Source organism: Oreochromis aureus, linkage group 20, assembly GCF_013358895.1.
Source record: "Oreochromis aureus strain Israel breed Guangdong linkage group 20, ZZ_aureus, whole genome shotgun sequence".
NCBI classification, from domain to species: Eukaryota; Metazoa; Chordata; class Actinopteri; order Cichliformes; family Cichlidae; genus Oreochromis; species Oreochromis aureus.
The window spans coordinates 25388477-25401789 of record NC_052961.1 but is presented as its reverse complement, the minus strand read 5'-3'; the positions used below and the strand labels follow the sequence as shown (position 1 = coordinate 25401789).

The 13313-nt window shown below is 39.8% G+C and overlaps 1 protein-coding gene across 1 annotated transcript in view; it reads left to right on the top strand.

The window, feature by feature from the left end:
• The first annotated feature begins 2475 nt into the window (after nt 1-2475).
• sema3b (sema domain, immunoglobulin domain (Ig), short basic domain, secreted, (semaphorin) 3B) overlaps nt 2476-13313 on the top strand; it is a 69335-nt gene continuing 58497 nt past the window's right edge. The window contains exon 1 of the mRNA XM_031745375.2: nt 2476-2939. The gene's annotated coding sequence lies outside the window, so the exon portion shown is untranslated. The remainder of the gene's footprint in view (nt 2940-13313) is intronic.

The window sequence follows — 13313 nt, the reverse complement described above, 5'->3', positions numbered from 1 at the left end:
AATGAAACATGATTAACAAAAATTCCTGCCCAAATGTTTACATCCATATCTTTCTGGCCTCATAAAGCATATGTTGTAAAGATTTTAAAGGAGTGTAATAAGGTGTACTTCCAAAGAAATGAGGTCAGCATCTGCCCCACAGTGACACCGACCTTCAACCCTCATGATGCAAAATATCTTCGCTTATCTAAATTTTCTTCATTTGATCTAATTCAGTATTTTTGAAATGTTGTAATTAGAATATGACTGATTGAATTATGAGGTAAAAGTAATCTTTGACTAGCAGGTTTTAACCCTATTATGCCAAATGTATCATATTTGATACAGGAGTTTGAGTTTTTGAGACTTCTGCATCATCACTGTGACTTGCTTTTCTCTGAAAACCCCAAATAAATTGTACAATCCATTTCTAAGCAATAAACTAAAAAAAGAAACAAAATGCAGGATGTAGCAACGACAAAATTATTATAAACAAAAAAGAAATTCGATCAATTATTTCATGGGTCAGTCTTTACAAGGTTAATTAGTTCGCCCTTCAGTCCAAGTAAATGTTTTTATTAAATGTGATGAACTGAATGTGTTAATGGTGTTGGAGCGATGTGCTTGCCTGAAAACAAACAAGTCTTTGCTGCCAATTAATCTTATAAAGGTAATGATGAAATGCTGTCTTTGGTGGTGGCTGGTGTTTAAGATTTAATGTATAAAATGAACTGTTGTCCAGGCTGCTGCTGTTACACAAACTGGTTTCTGTCTAAGAAGTAGAAACACTTAGTTATACTCAGCGCAGCTGCATTAAAACTGATTACAGCAGAAAGACAAAATCAGCATTAGCTAAACGGGGGCACATCTGTTGATACCACATCATTATAATCTTTAGCATTTGTCAGTTTTCTGTGATTGCATTGCCTCATTATCACATCACACTCTGTTGTGTTTTGTTGTCTAATTTGTTTCATTTTATTCGACAAACCGATTTGCAGATTTGCATTTGAGTACCCACAAAAACACGTGTATACACACTTGTTCCCCCAGTGTGGACTCTCTAAGGACCTGCCATGTGTGTATTACATGTGTGTGATAATGAAAGCTGCTGACTGGCAGTTGTGATTGGCTATGTAAGCAGCCTCTAGAGATGGCTGTCCGAATGGTGCCAGCTAGACGCCAGACAGACTGCACAGCGTGCTCGTGTGTGTGTGTTGTGTGAGGGTGTTTGCATGCAGTTGTGCGTAGATGAATGTACCATCAGCAGGTGTTTATGTGTCTGTGTTAATGAGAGTGTGTATTTGTGTGCATACTTTATGTGTGGGCTTGTGTCTCCAGGTGTAAGTGCGAATGCCCATATTGCCGGTGTCTACATAACTAATACACACGCAGACACACACACACACACACACACACACTGATACCATGCTGCATCCAACTGTCTGGGGCCTGATTATAAATACAGTGAATTAGTCCATGTTTTTTTTGTTAGTGTGTCCCATGAGATGTAGGTTTCCACCCAGGATGTTTTCCCTGTCTTTCTCTTTCCTCTCTGGTTTTTACCTTGATATAAATATTAATATTTAGTCAGGAGTGTGGTTGTTGTATAAGTAAATCATTAACTTTAAGTGTAGACTCAATGGTTAACAAAAAAGAGTATTATTTAGTTTCTCTTCCTCTTCTATATTTATCATTGCGCCCCTGAGATTCTTTCCACTAACAATTTAGCGATTAGACAACACTGACGTGTGCATCTTCCATAAGTGTTAGACAGCGAGGACGGGAGATAACGAAAAATTCCCAAGGGTTTAAGTGATGGTGGTGGCTGATTTGCACAATCATGTTGAGATTTAAAATGAGCCTGGGCTCGTTATTACCAGAATTTCACCAAATATTTTTAAAAGCCTTCTCAGAGAGCGTATTTGGGCTTATTTTAACTTCATCTCATCATCTGAAATCATGACATGAGCCACAACATAACAAGGATCCAGGATTTGATTATTAAGGTGTCACTGTTGAATTGAAAAGCTTTGACCAGTTCTTAATTTTCCGGCCACAAAAGAGCAACAAATTCACAAAAGAGCAGTGCGCTCATGGGTGAGATGTTTAAGATTGTGTGACCCCCGCGAGGGAACTTCAAACTGAAATGAAATCCAAGTTTTAAGTGCACCCGTATCTCCTCTCGCCCTCATCCTTATCACTACTACATCAGGTAAAAACTTTGCAGGATCACTTAGACACACAAACACAAAGATCCGGCTCAACCTTTGAGGATAAGGTGTGCAGAATAACGACGGTGAGAAAAAGACACTGTGGCTCGTTGACAGAGCAAGGGCGACTTTACCTCTGGACTGTGGCAGAGGGAGTGGCATTAAAAGAAAGAGGAGGGTGTGAGTGTGACAGGGAGAGCTTTGCTTTCACGCCTTGCTGAGCAATGAAAGAGTATCTGTCACAGAGAACAAGCCAAAAGACAGAGTGCAAAAGTTAGGCAAAATAAAAGAGACACACAACAGAGGAAGGGAAAGCAGGGGATAGGGGAACAGACAGAGAAAGAGTTGGCTGAAAGCAGCTTCTGTCTTCTGTCCCACCCCCTGACTGTCTTCCCCTCCTCTCTGCCCGGACGGGGAAAAGGAAAAAAGAAAAAGAGTGCAGGGAGAGAAAGACGGAGAGGGAGCTCAGCCACGCTCGCTCTATAGCGCAGGACTCAGGAATTCCAGGACCTTTGGAGTTGTGAGCTCACACACACACACACACTATCACACACATGTGCTGCTTTTCTCGTGGTGATACAAATCGAAACAAGACTGAGAAAAACAGGAAAGGCTGACAGCAACAAAAATTAAAAATTAGCTATTTCCTGTGGACTATCTGACCATGATGGCACCTGCCAAGAGGAACGTGGCTCGGAGGGACTGAGGACTGAAACGGGACACAGCCAGAGGAAGCTGCTGATGAAGGTGAGGTTTTCATTAAATGGCACAATCCCTGAAACTGAAGCATCTCCCTTTGTCCGTTAGACAGAGTCACTGTTTATATGACTACAAGTAAAGCTTTTTACTCTAGAGACTCTGATTTAATGATAATCTGATATAGGTGGGATTGTTGTTTTTATTGTACTGCTATTTTTTATTCATTTTTAAAAATTAATTAATAAGTAATAGCTAAAAGATACTTTAAACTACTGTTAAGTACTGAAGCTGGGGAATGCCCTGTGTAGGTGTTTGTACTGGAACAGATCTGAATGCGTGTCCACTCTGCTGTATTTGTGATTTCATATCTGTGTTAATCATTAGGGTGAGTTCCATGAGTAACACAACAATGCTGCTTGATGGTGCGTGTGTGTGCGTGTGTGTGCGTGTGTGTGTTTGGACATATTGTTTTCAGAGGAAGTGAGAAGGTTTTTTTTGGGCATGTCTTTAATTGAATTTGATCAGTGGGCGATTCATCTGAGCATGAATCAGGAGAGGAAAAGAGTTTTCACGCATGTGGGAGTGTGTGTGTTTTGGATGTTTTATTTCCTGACGGTCCATCAGTGGAAGTGGAGGATTTCGGCTGAATTATTATTGCTTTTGCAGGAAATCTGTCAGCACTGATCAGTAACATTGAAGTTTCTGTTTCAAATTGAGAACATGATAAGGTCTGATAAGGCCTTTGTGCAAAGTTTAAAGCTTTGCGGTGGAATAATAGTGACTGGAAATCACTGCTGCTGCTGGTGCTTTTACACCTGCTGTCCCCTCTGACCTTCATCACACCGTACTCTTCTACTTTTGTCGTCTAATCTCATTGACTTCTACCTTTTTTTTTTTTTTTTTTGCAGTTTTCTACTCAAATCCCACAAATGACAGGCCAATTCCCTGCCACTCTAACTCTCATCCTTTCTTCCACCTCTCTCTTCTTTCTTTATCTTTGTCTTTTTAACTATTCATCTGCCTTCATAACGCTTGTTTTATGTAACTGCAGAGGCCTAATTTTTAGTATTCTTTCTCACTCAGTATCCTTGGTATTTTGCGTGTGAGCGGGTGTATATGTGTTTTCAAGCTCACAGGTGTGCATTTTGTCTGTCATTTTACCTATTCAGTCCTATAATCCGTGGTGTCACGGGTCTTTATAAGCCCTCCACCCCTCATCTTTTACCTGCATGCTAACCCTTCCATTACCATACCATTAAGTCTACACATTACACCTTAATTGACTTTTTCAGTCTTTGTCCAACTAAGAGCTAAGTGATCATTTTTGAACTTGTACACACACTGTTCTTGTGTTTTTGTGATGTCTAAGTCGATAAGCAGTAGTTTAGTTATAGCTTAGCCAACAAGCGCGTCTTGTTTAAACAGAGGCCTCGAGTTGACGCAGGTTGAGTTAAAAAGATGTTTTATGACAGAGAACCTGTTTAGCCGTCTTTGCTTCCGTGAAGGAAAAGAGTTGTATAAAGCCCCCTTCTCTCTCTTATGGGAAGTGGACATTGAACTCAAAGATAGCACCCACTCGCTTACGTAAAAGCGCTTGCCTAATGCGTGAGCCAAAAAAAAGTTTTATCACTTCCATGTTTGCTTGTGCATTATGCAGTTTGGTGCGCGTTAATGTTGGTGTGCTGAGCCGCCAGTGTTGTTCACATGATCGACTCTGGGAAGGTGTGAAAATATGAAACCTCTATGGAGTTAAATAAGTGATGTTGTTTGCAGCTGAGGTAAAGTTTTGCAGATGTCTTCTGCATACTGGTAGTCTAAAGGAAAAATGCTTTACAGAAACTTTGTGTTGCAATACCACAAATGCCCACTGGGGACTGCAAATCGAGGTCACAACTAAGTGTTCGTTGTGGTTGAGGATGATAGTGAATTGTTTTGGGATGTGTTGTGTGGGGGAAGCGAGGGTGCCAGACATTTCAAGCCTCCTTCTCGTCTCTGCCTGAGGTTAGCTATCCCTTTCTTAATATACTAGACTCTGTAAATAAACTGATCAGGTTGCATTGTTGGTAATTCAGGCATGGGAGAAGAATTTGCCGAAGTACTGAAATATTTATGTTTATGATGGACAAAAACTGTTCATTTGGGCAGTGGTTGAAAAGCAGTCACTCAATGCATTAGTCAGAAATCTCTGATTTGCACTCAGTTATTTGTTTATCAGTGTGATAACATATACTATGGTGAAAGCAGATATGGAGTGATACTTTTGTGACTAAGGTCTTTCACTTTAAGGAACATACAGCAGTCTAGTGTTTGTGGTTTACCAGTGTGTAATATAGGTCCAGTGTTGTGGTGAATTAAGTGTTTGAGAAGTACACTGTGCATGCCTACAGGGGTGTTTAAGTGATCATCCAGTGTCAGATATGCTTAAATATTGTGTGTTCTCCTCTTAGAAAAGAAATGTTTTAAACAGTAAAGATCCAACCAGACTGAATAAAAAAGCTAAATGCTCTTTGAAACTAAGTACATGCATGCTGCCTGTCTTCTTATTCAAACATCAAGTCAACCAAAAGAAAAAAAGAAGAAAAGGAGTGTTTGAGTCATCACAATGAACGGCCAAGTCCAATTCAGCTTAGAAAATTATGGATGCGAGGGCTTCCACAGTATCCATTGTGTGTTCAAAGACATTATTGGAGTGCAAAAATAGCTTGTTGAAGTCCAAAGGCAGTTACGCTTTGCTTTGGTGGCTTGTCTTGATATTGAGCAGAAACATTTCCATAGTTGACAAAATCTTAATAAAGTGTTGGACAAAAGAGCTTTCCATTCAAAACAAGGCAAACTGGTTCTGTATTGAATTAGCTAAAGACTGTGATTGGTTATTAAGTTGTTAGCTGAATCTGATGAAACGTTTGTCTGACCAAGACTCAGTGAAGAACCTCTGAAACGCCGTCTCTGCTCACAAACTCAATGTCCTGCTGGAAAATGTAGTTCTCAAACGTCCTCTCTGTCTGCACAGAAAACTGTATATAGAAAACTTACAGACTAAAAACAGATATACTAATAGAGATAAAAGCTTGTAAAATCTTATGGAAAAAAAAAACTTAATAATAATAATCATAATAATAAACTAATAATCGTTTAACATCAGAGTGCACAAAATGTATTTAACCTAGAGTTCAAGGTGGGTTTGCTGATTGTCTGCTGATGAATCGACCACCAAGGTAACTGATGGTTAAGGTGGTTATACACTGATCAATTGCCACACCTTAAAACCCATTAACCCCTATCTCAACCCTTGCTGAACAGAAAAACACATTAACCTTGCTCTTAACCTTGTGCTAAGCTGGAAATATCTACCAGGTCAGCGGAAAGTAGGTAATAAATGTATAAAGCAAAAATATAAGGATTAAGATAAGTTACAATACCTATAGGATATGTCTGTGTAGGCCATTGCTTTCATAGATCCACGGACAGTCAGTGCAGGCCTGTTATTCTATCACGTGTTCTCTTAATGTGTGTGAAGTAAGAAGAAAACTGGACAGAACTGATGAGTCTAGGTGTGTGTGAGAAAGACAGAGAGGCCAGGCAGCAATGTCAGTTCTCCTTTGTTTGAAATATTCAATGAGTGCCTCTGCTCTCTTGAAATATTGACTTTTTTCCCACATAGCCAGAGGGGACAGGCAGGAGAAGAGGTTGGTGTCCCATTCAAATAAAAAGCAAAAGGCTGTTAGCATCAAACTTTTATCAGCTTTTCCTTTTATTATTTATTTTATGTTTTCTTTTTCAAACCTTCTAATTAAACATGTTACCAGCCCTTAATCTGAATGCAGCAGCTAATGAAGGGTGTAATCTGTGCATGTGTGTGAGAAAGTGAGAAAGAGAAAGTCTGTGTTTAGCTCTTAATTCAATTTGCTGTTAGCAAACATGGACATGTATAACATGTGGAACTTTGTGCGTCCTTTTTTGTGTGCATATCAATGTGTGCGGTGTTTCTGTGATGCATTTGTGAAAATTAGCATATTAAAAAATAGATTCTAAGTGTTTCCTCATCTTTCCACATCTGAAAATGGCTCTTTTCTTCTACATCAGCAAACATTTTGTCTGCGACTTACAACACTGCTGAGGAAAGAGCTCAGAATCTCCTTTAACAGAAGGAGCCATTGTAGTATGCTGCAAGTTAGAGTCCTTCAAGTATTTGGTAAACCATATAATATTACATAGTGTGCTTTAGAAATGAATTAGTGTTACAATTATGAGAGTATGAATGCCTATGTACACGACTTATTGTCGGCTGCAAATGTCGTTAAAGTTTAATATCACGGTTTACCCAGTCATATGTGCGTCAAATGAAATATGTGCGTTATAACACATAGACAAGAGATTTGCAAAAAATATGGAAATTGTGCAAAATGATCAAACTCGTGTTTTAAGGGTGTCATTTGATATGTGTGGATAGCCTAGACCTTAACGGATGGCTGGGTAACAAATGGGTTGAGCTTGAGGTCAGCGAGGATAGTTTCCCTAATTCATCACTTTGTTAAAAAGGTAGATAAAGGATGTAGGTACCTGATGTTTTTGAATGAAGCTCAGCCTTTCAAGGTGGAGTGATCCTAAAAGATAAGACATTGTGCACAAACACTCAGCATTTGTTTAACAACTATAAGCTAAAGGAAAAACAGTAGCGCCAATATGAAAGGATCAACTTAGAAAAGTAAAGTAAGTCTAAATAAGGTTAATTAAGATCAGAGTGGAGTTAATTAGGTTTGCCTGCATGCACAGATGTTGCAGATACAGGGTGGTTAATGGGGCCGTGGCTCCATGTCATCAGATAAAAGGAGCTCACTTATACACCCCGATGGCCTAAAGTAAAGGTTAGACTGGGGACAGCACGGTCAACTCACAATCAGTAGACTGCTCAAGACAAAATGATGTATGATCCAGCCATATGTTTTTCTATTGACAGTTATAAGGACTAAGAAGTTAAAAAACAAAGAATTAAAGCTCTTCGGTGCAATAGATTTGTTAAAAATGTGTCCGTAGGTTGATTGAGTCACATATTTTTCACTTAGATTCCACTGGGCTAATGCTAATATGCTGTACTGCTTTCCTCTGTAGGATTGTTATACGTAGTTCTGCAGAGTAATGGACTCTACAGAATTACATTTTATACTAGTCAAATAGTTGAGCATCAGTCATTGCACCATTTTCTCAATGAGCGCTGGAGAAAACCTGCATTAGTCGAACACCATCTGATCCAGTCTGCCTCAAACATTGAATATACAACATTTTAACTGGACAATATAAGCTCGTAATTTATTCTAAACCCCAACATCATTCCCTCTAAACCTTCTTCCAGAGTTACCTTTCCTTCTTACATGGCCTTATCCTCTGATTCCCCTTCTTGTACACACACACACACACAAACACACACACACACACAAACACACACACACACACACACACACACGCTTGCTGTCCCTCCTAATTTCTTCTTTTTCACCACATGCTCCAGCCCATCTATCGGTGTTGCAGAAGAGCCTCTTGTTTGCCAGACTAACCTGTAATTGCTCTCTTGATTTGTGTAGCTGTGTGTACGCATGCATGTGAGAGAGCGTGTGGGTCTGGACTCCAGTCCTGTCCTGTCCTGTCACCTTGAGCAGTCATGCAATTTGGAAGGTGAGGTGGAATTAGTCAGCTTTACACAGGAAGACAGGAAAATAACGAGTTTCTCACCGTCCCTGTCACACATGCATTATCTCTCTCTCACACACACACACACACACACACACATATATACACAAGCACCCTTACAGTTTCAGGAACTCTTTCTCTCTCCATACATACATATACACACACACACACGTTGGAGTGTCCCAGCGGAGTGCTCGAGGGGCTTATGCAGAGGATTTTGCTGTTCTGCAGTGTGCCTGTCAGATAAGGAAAGGAGATGCAGGCGTGCCTTGTGACACAAGACTGAGCGTGAGCAGTACAGCCTCTTCTCTCCTTCCCCTTTCCTCTTTAACCTGTCACTCAACTACCTGCCACACTCTGCTGCCACTGGTGATGATACCACACACAGGAACTGTCTGGCATCTCATTTAGTAAACTCATGAAAAACACACATGCACACACACACACACACACACACACACACACACACACACACACACACACACACACACACACACACACACACACACACACACACACACACGCAGGAGGGGATTCTCCTGAGTTCCCTATTTTATCTGTGTCTGATTGGCTGATTTGGTTGTGGGGAACGACTGCACAGCAATCACTAGACTTCCATATAACCACACCTACATTTTAACATTGTAAACAATCCTAATGACCATATTTGATGGTAAAAGAGAGACATTTAATTTTCAAATGACTATTTTTGGCTTTTTTTAATCTCTTTGTCTTTCCAATGATTATTTCATCATCAGCCTCTTGCTCCTTTGTACTTGCTCTTCTCTTCCATGCATTCTCTCATACACCCATACTGTTTCAGGCTTCTTGTACCCTCTCTCCTATATCTACCCTTCCTTCTTTACCCCTTCTCTCAGTCCCCCTTCTTCTCACCACCTGTAATCCTGCTTACCGCTGTTCTGCAGCTGCTTGGGATTGCAAATACAGTGTCATAAAGACATACCAAGTTTGCATATCTGTTGCAAGGATCTGTTTATGGCAGTGTTTTGGGAGAGGCTAGTTGCCAGTGGTGATGTTGGTACATTAATCCAGTCCATGGATGGCAAGAAATTTTTATTGCAGTGGAACATCTATCACTCATAAACCCTGTAGTGCATGCACTGTCACTATTACATCCCTATATTTCTTTTTATTCTTCATCACTCCTTTCTTGGATTTCCCCAAAATCCTCAGTTCTCGTTCTCCGGCCCAACAATGAGAGGAAGGTTGTTATGCTTTATGAGGATTATAACTGCAGGATTAATCAAGAAATAGTTATTTTTGTTATCTTGAATACAACTTGAAAAGATTAAGGATATTGGTTTTACTACAGATCAGTCTGTCTTGGATCAGTCTATTCTTGGCTTGTTGTTTTTGCATTTTTTAACCAAAAACTATGAAGATATGAAACAGCTGGGAGGCTTGCAGTGAAGGGTAGATGGAGTGCATCTATTCTGTTACTCGGCTCATTCATCTACTTACACACTGGGGACAGTGAGTGACTCTGAAAGATACTGGGCTGACCATTGGGAGCAATTTAGGATTCAGTATGTTCCCCATGGACACTTAGGCATGTATACAGCAGGGACTCTAATTGAACTGCTGGTACTGAGATTAGTGGACAATCTGCTCTACCTGAACTAGAGACGGAATATATTTGCTCTGTAATTAACATTTTTTTTGGATAATATTCAAAAGCAGGATATATTTCTGTGTTTGGTAGACCTGTGCAACCCCCCCACTCCCACCCCACCCTTGTCTCTGTTGGGATTTAGTGCCCAGTCTTTCATTGAACAACTGCAATTACATATACTGTAGGCTCGGTGGGAAGGTCTTGCACGTCTTCTACAGATATCAAAATATATCACAGTTCACCTTTCATAGTCTCAGCTTTCTCAGGTTCTCACAGTTTTCTCCGTGCACAGCAAGACGCACGCTGATCTATTCTGTTTATTCTAGCTTCGTATCTTCTTCATATTCCATGGAAACCCTCCTTTCTACCGATGCCTTGTCCTGTCTCAACTCGTCAACCCACCAACGCCCCCATGTCTACCATCACCACCCTCTTTACCAGCACCATCCCCCCAGCCCAAGCCTCTTGGCAGCTCCTCCAGGCAGGCTAATTGACTCACTCCCAGGAGGGGGGGGGGATCATGCCACATTTCTAATTTGGCTTCCCCTCCTCCAGATAAAAGCTGCATACATCCATTCTTCTAAACCCCCCTCGCTTAAAGCCCTCAGTCTCTATCAATGTACCTTATCTCTTCTCTTCAATTCCCTTTATCTCTAAATTTTTGTATGTATTTGTCCATTTTGCAGTTATGATAGTTTAACTGAAAGACAAAAAATTAAACAAAATAAAAATATATATACTATATATTCTTTTTTTGTTTCATTCTTTTTTCTTTTAGTTAGCTGTCTGATCACTGGCAGCCTAAAATACAGACATTATAGACAACTGAATACATAAAAGGGCACACACACACACACACACACACACACACACACTCATAGAACACAGCACCCCGCCTTTGCTCACCATGGGGTTCACCTTCAGAGAGCCTCCATCTTCACAAACCGCACCTGGGGACTTTGATGGGCGTGTTTCAGTGTGTGAGTGTGTGCATGCACATGTGTGCCTACAAACCAGGCTTTACCCGACTAACAAGCAGACTGATGGAAAACAAAGATGCTTTCTGATTTCCAAAATCTGTAGAAATAATAAAAAAATCTTCAATTTCAACATCAGAGAACATAGCAACATATTAAATGTAGTGCTGTTTATCATACAGTGCATTGGCTGTTCATCCAAAGCTCGTGCTTTCGTTGTGTGTGCATACTCATTGCACAGAGGAGAAGTGCTATGTGACCTGTTTGGTTTAGAGTAAGAGCTGTAGCCGTCAGTGAAATGGTGTTTTCAGATGTACATAAATTTTCTTTCAGGTATTTTAGCTGGATGGTTGGAGTCAGCTTGTGCTGTGGAAAAGCCATTTGACAAGAAGAGAATTGTTACCTACAGTGTAATATGTGGAAAGAGTTTTTTGCCTGCTCTACATATTTTCAGAAGAGTGGAAAATGCATTCCTGGTCCCAAATAACAAGGGAGATTTGGAATGGACTAATACTTTTGTACTTTTTCTCCTGCCATGCTTTTTTCTCTACACCTAAAGTTGCATGAGAGGCATATTTGTCATTTTTTCTCCACATATTTACTATGACATACAAATAATGGACACCAGACAAACATAGTGCACATTCAAGAGTTGTAATGGGCTGAAGCAGAACGTTGTTCTGCCATTCTCCTTCAGCCCAAAAGCAGAATGGGCCAAAGCATTTGTTATGAAATAGTTATTATGTCATAACAAGTATTTTATTATCTTTATGACTTAACAACTATAGTAAAAAAAGAGAGTGGGAACCATTTAACAGTTGTTTTTGTAGTCATTTTGCCCTGTTTCATGTAAGTTGTGAACTTATAAGTGGTAGTTTGTGTCACTAATGACCAAACAAAGAGTTCACTAGAATTTTTAAAGGTCATCTGCTGGTGACAACTGGTACATAGACCCATAAAACCTAATGGTGCACACATACATAGTAGAATCTATGTCACTACTATGTTGCTGTCTAAGGAGCTTGGAAAGAAAAGTGTCTGGACTTCTTTAAGTTGCTTGAAAAACCAAATGTGAACCCGAGCTGTGCAAAGCTATAAGAGGAAGCCAACCAAAATTTTATTGTATTCTTTGCTTTGACGTTACTACCATAAATGCAACTGTATGAGTTGATTGCTGTTCTTTTTATTATTGTGCAAAATAGCCTTTCCTCCAGGTTAACAATAGGGGTGTCACCAGAACCAATACTTACACTACCCTTTCAATGGCCAAATTTTGTTAACGTGACAGTACTTATTTTACTTTGGTGTTGTAGGGAGCGTATGGAGAAAGACAACAATTCTTCCAGAACTGAAGGGGGCAGCATACAGCTACAAGTGTTCTAGTCAATCCTTATATGGAAAAGAAGAAGAATAAAGGCCACAAACATAGGAAAACCCTACAAAGGGAATAGGAAAAACACACATAAAAGATGGCAGCTAGTGCAATCGTTGTGATAGCAAACAACTATCGTGTTTTTCAGACCAAAGGAAGAAATACTTCAATTTAGCGAAGCACATGTAAGTCTGACATCCAAGTCTGTTCAAATAATTCAAACTGAATAAGTTTTAGTTCACAGTAACAGCATCCAAAGTATTATCATTCTTATTTTATCCTGAAATGCATGGAGAATGATCATGATAATTTTGTTTTGGTATCAAATTGGGTTTTGAGAATCGTGCAGTTCTTCTGGTACTGATACCGAGAACTACATTTCTGGTATTTTGACAGCCCTAATTCAGAATGGACTTGTGGACTGCAAGGGTACAGTGTGCTAGTGTTCCTCAGAAACCTCAAATTCAGCCAGTCAGTATTCACAGTAACAAAACAACAATTCGAATGTGCTCGTGCAAAACCCTGTAATAAAGATATAAAATACCATGAAATAAGGAAGCAATTTCTCTTTTACTGCAAGAAAGTGCAGAACCTGAGATATTTCCAGAAGAAATGTTTGTAACAAAAACTATTATTATTTTACTTCCTGGTTGGTTTATTTACTCTGTTTTCTCCTGTGTAATGATCTCACATCATTACTAGGCAGATGTTGATTGGTTTGGTTATGTAAGAATAATGCAAACATGCTGATGGTA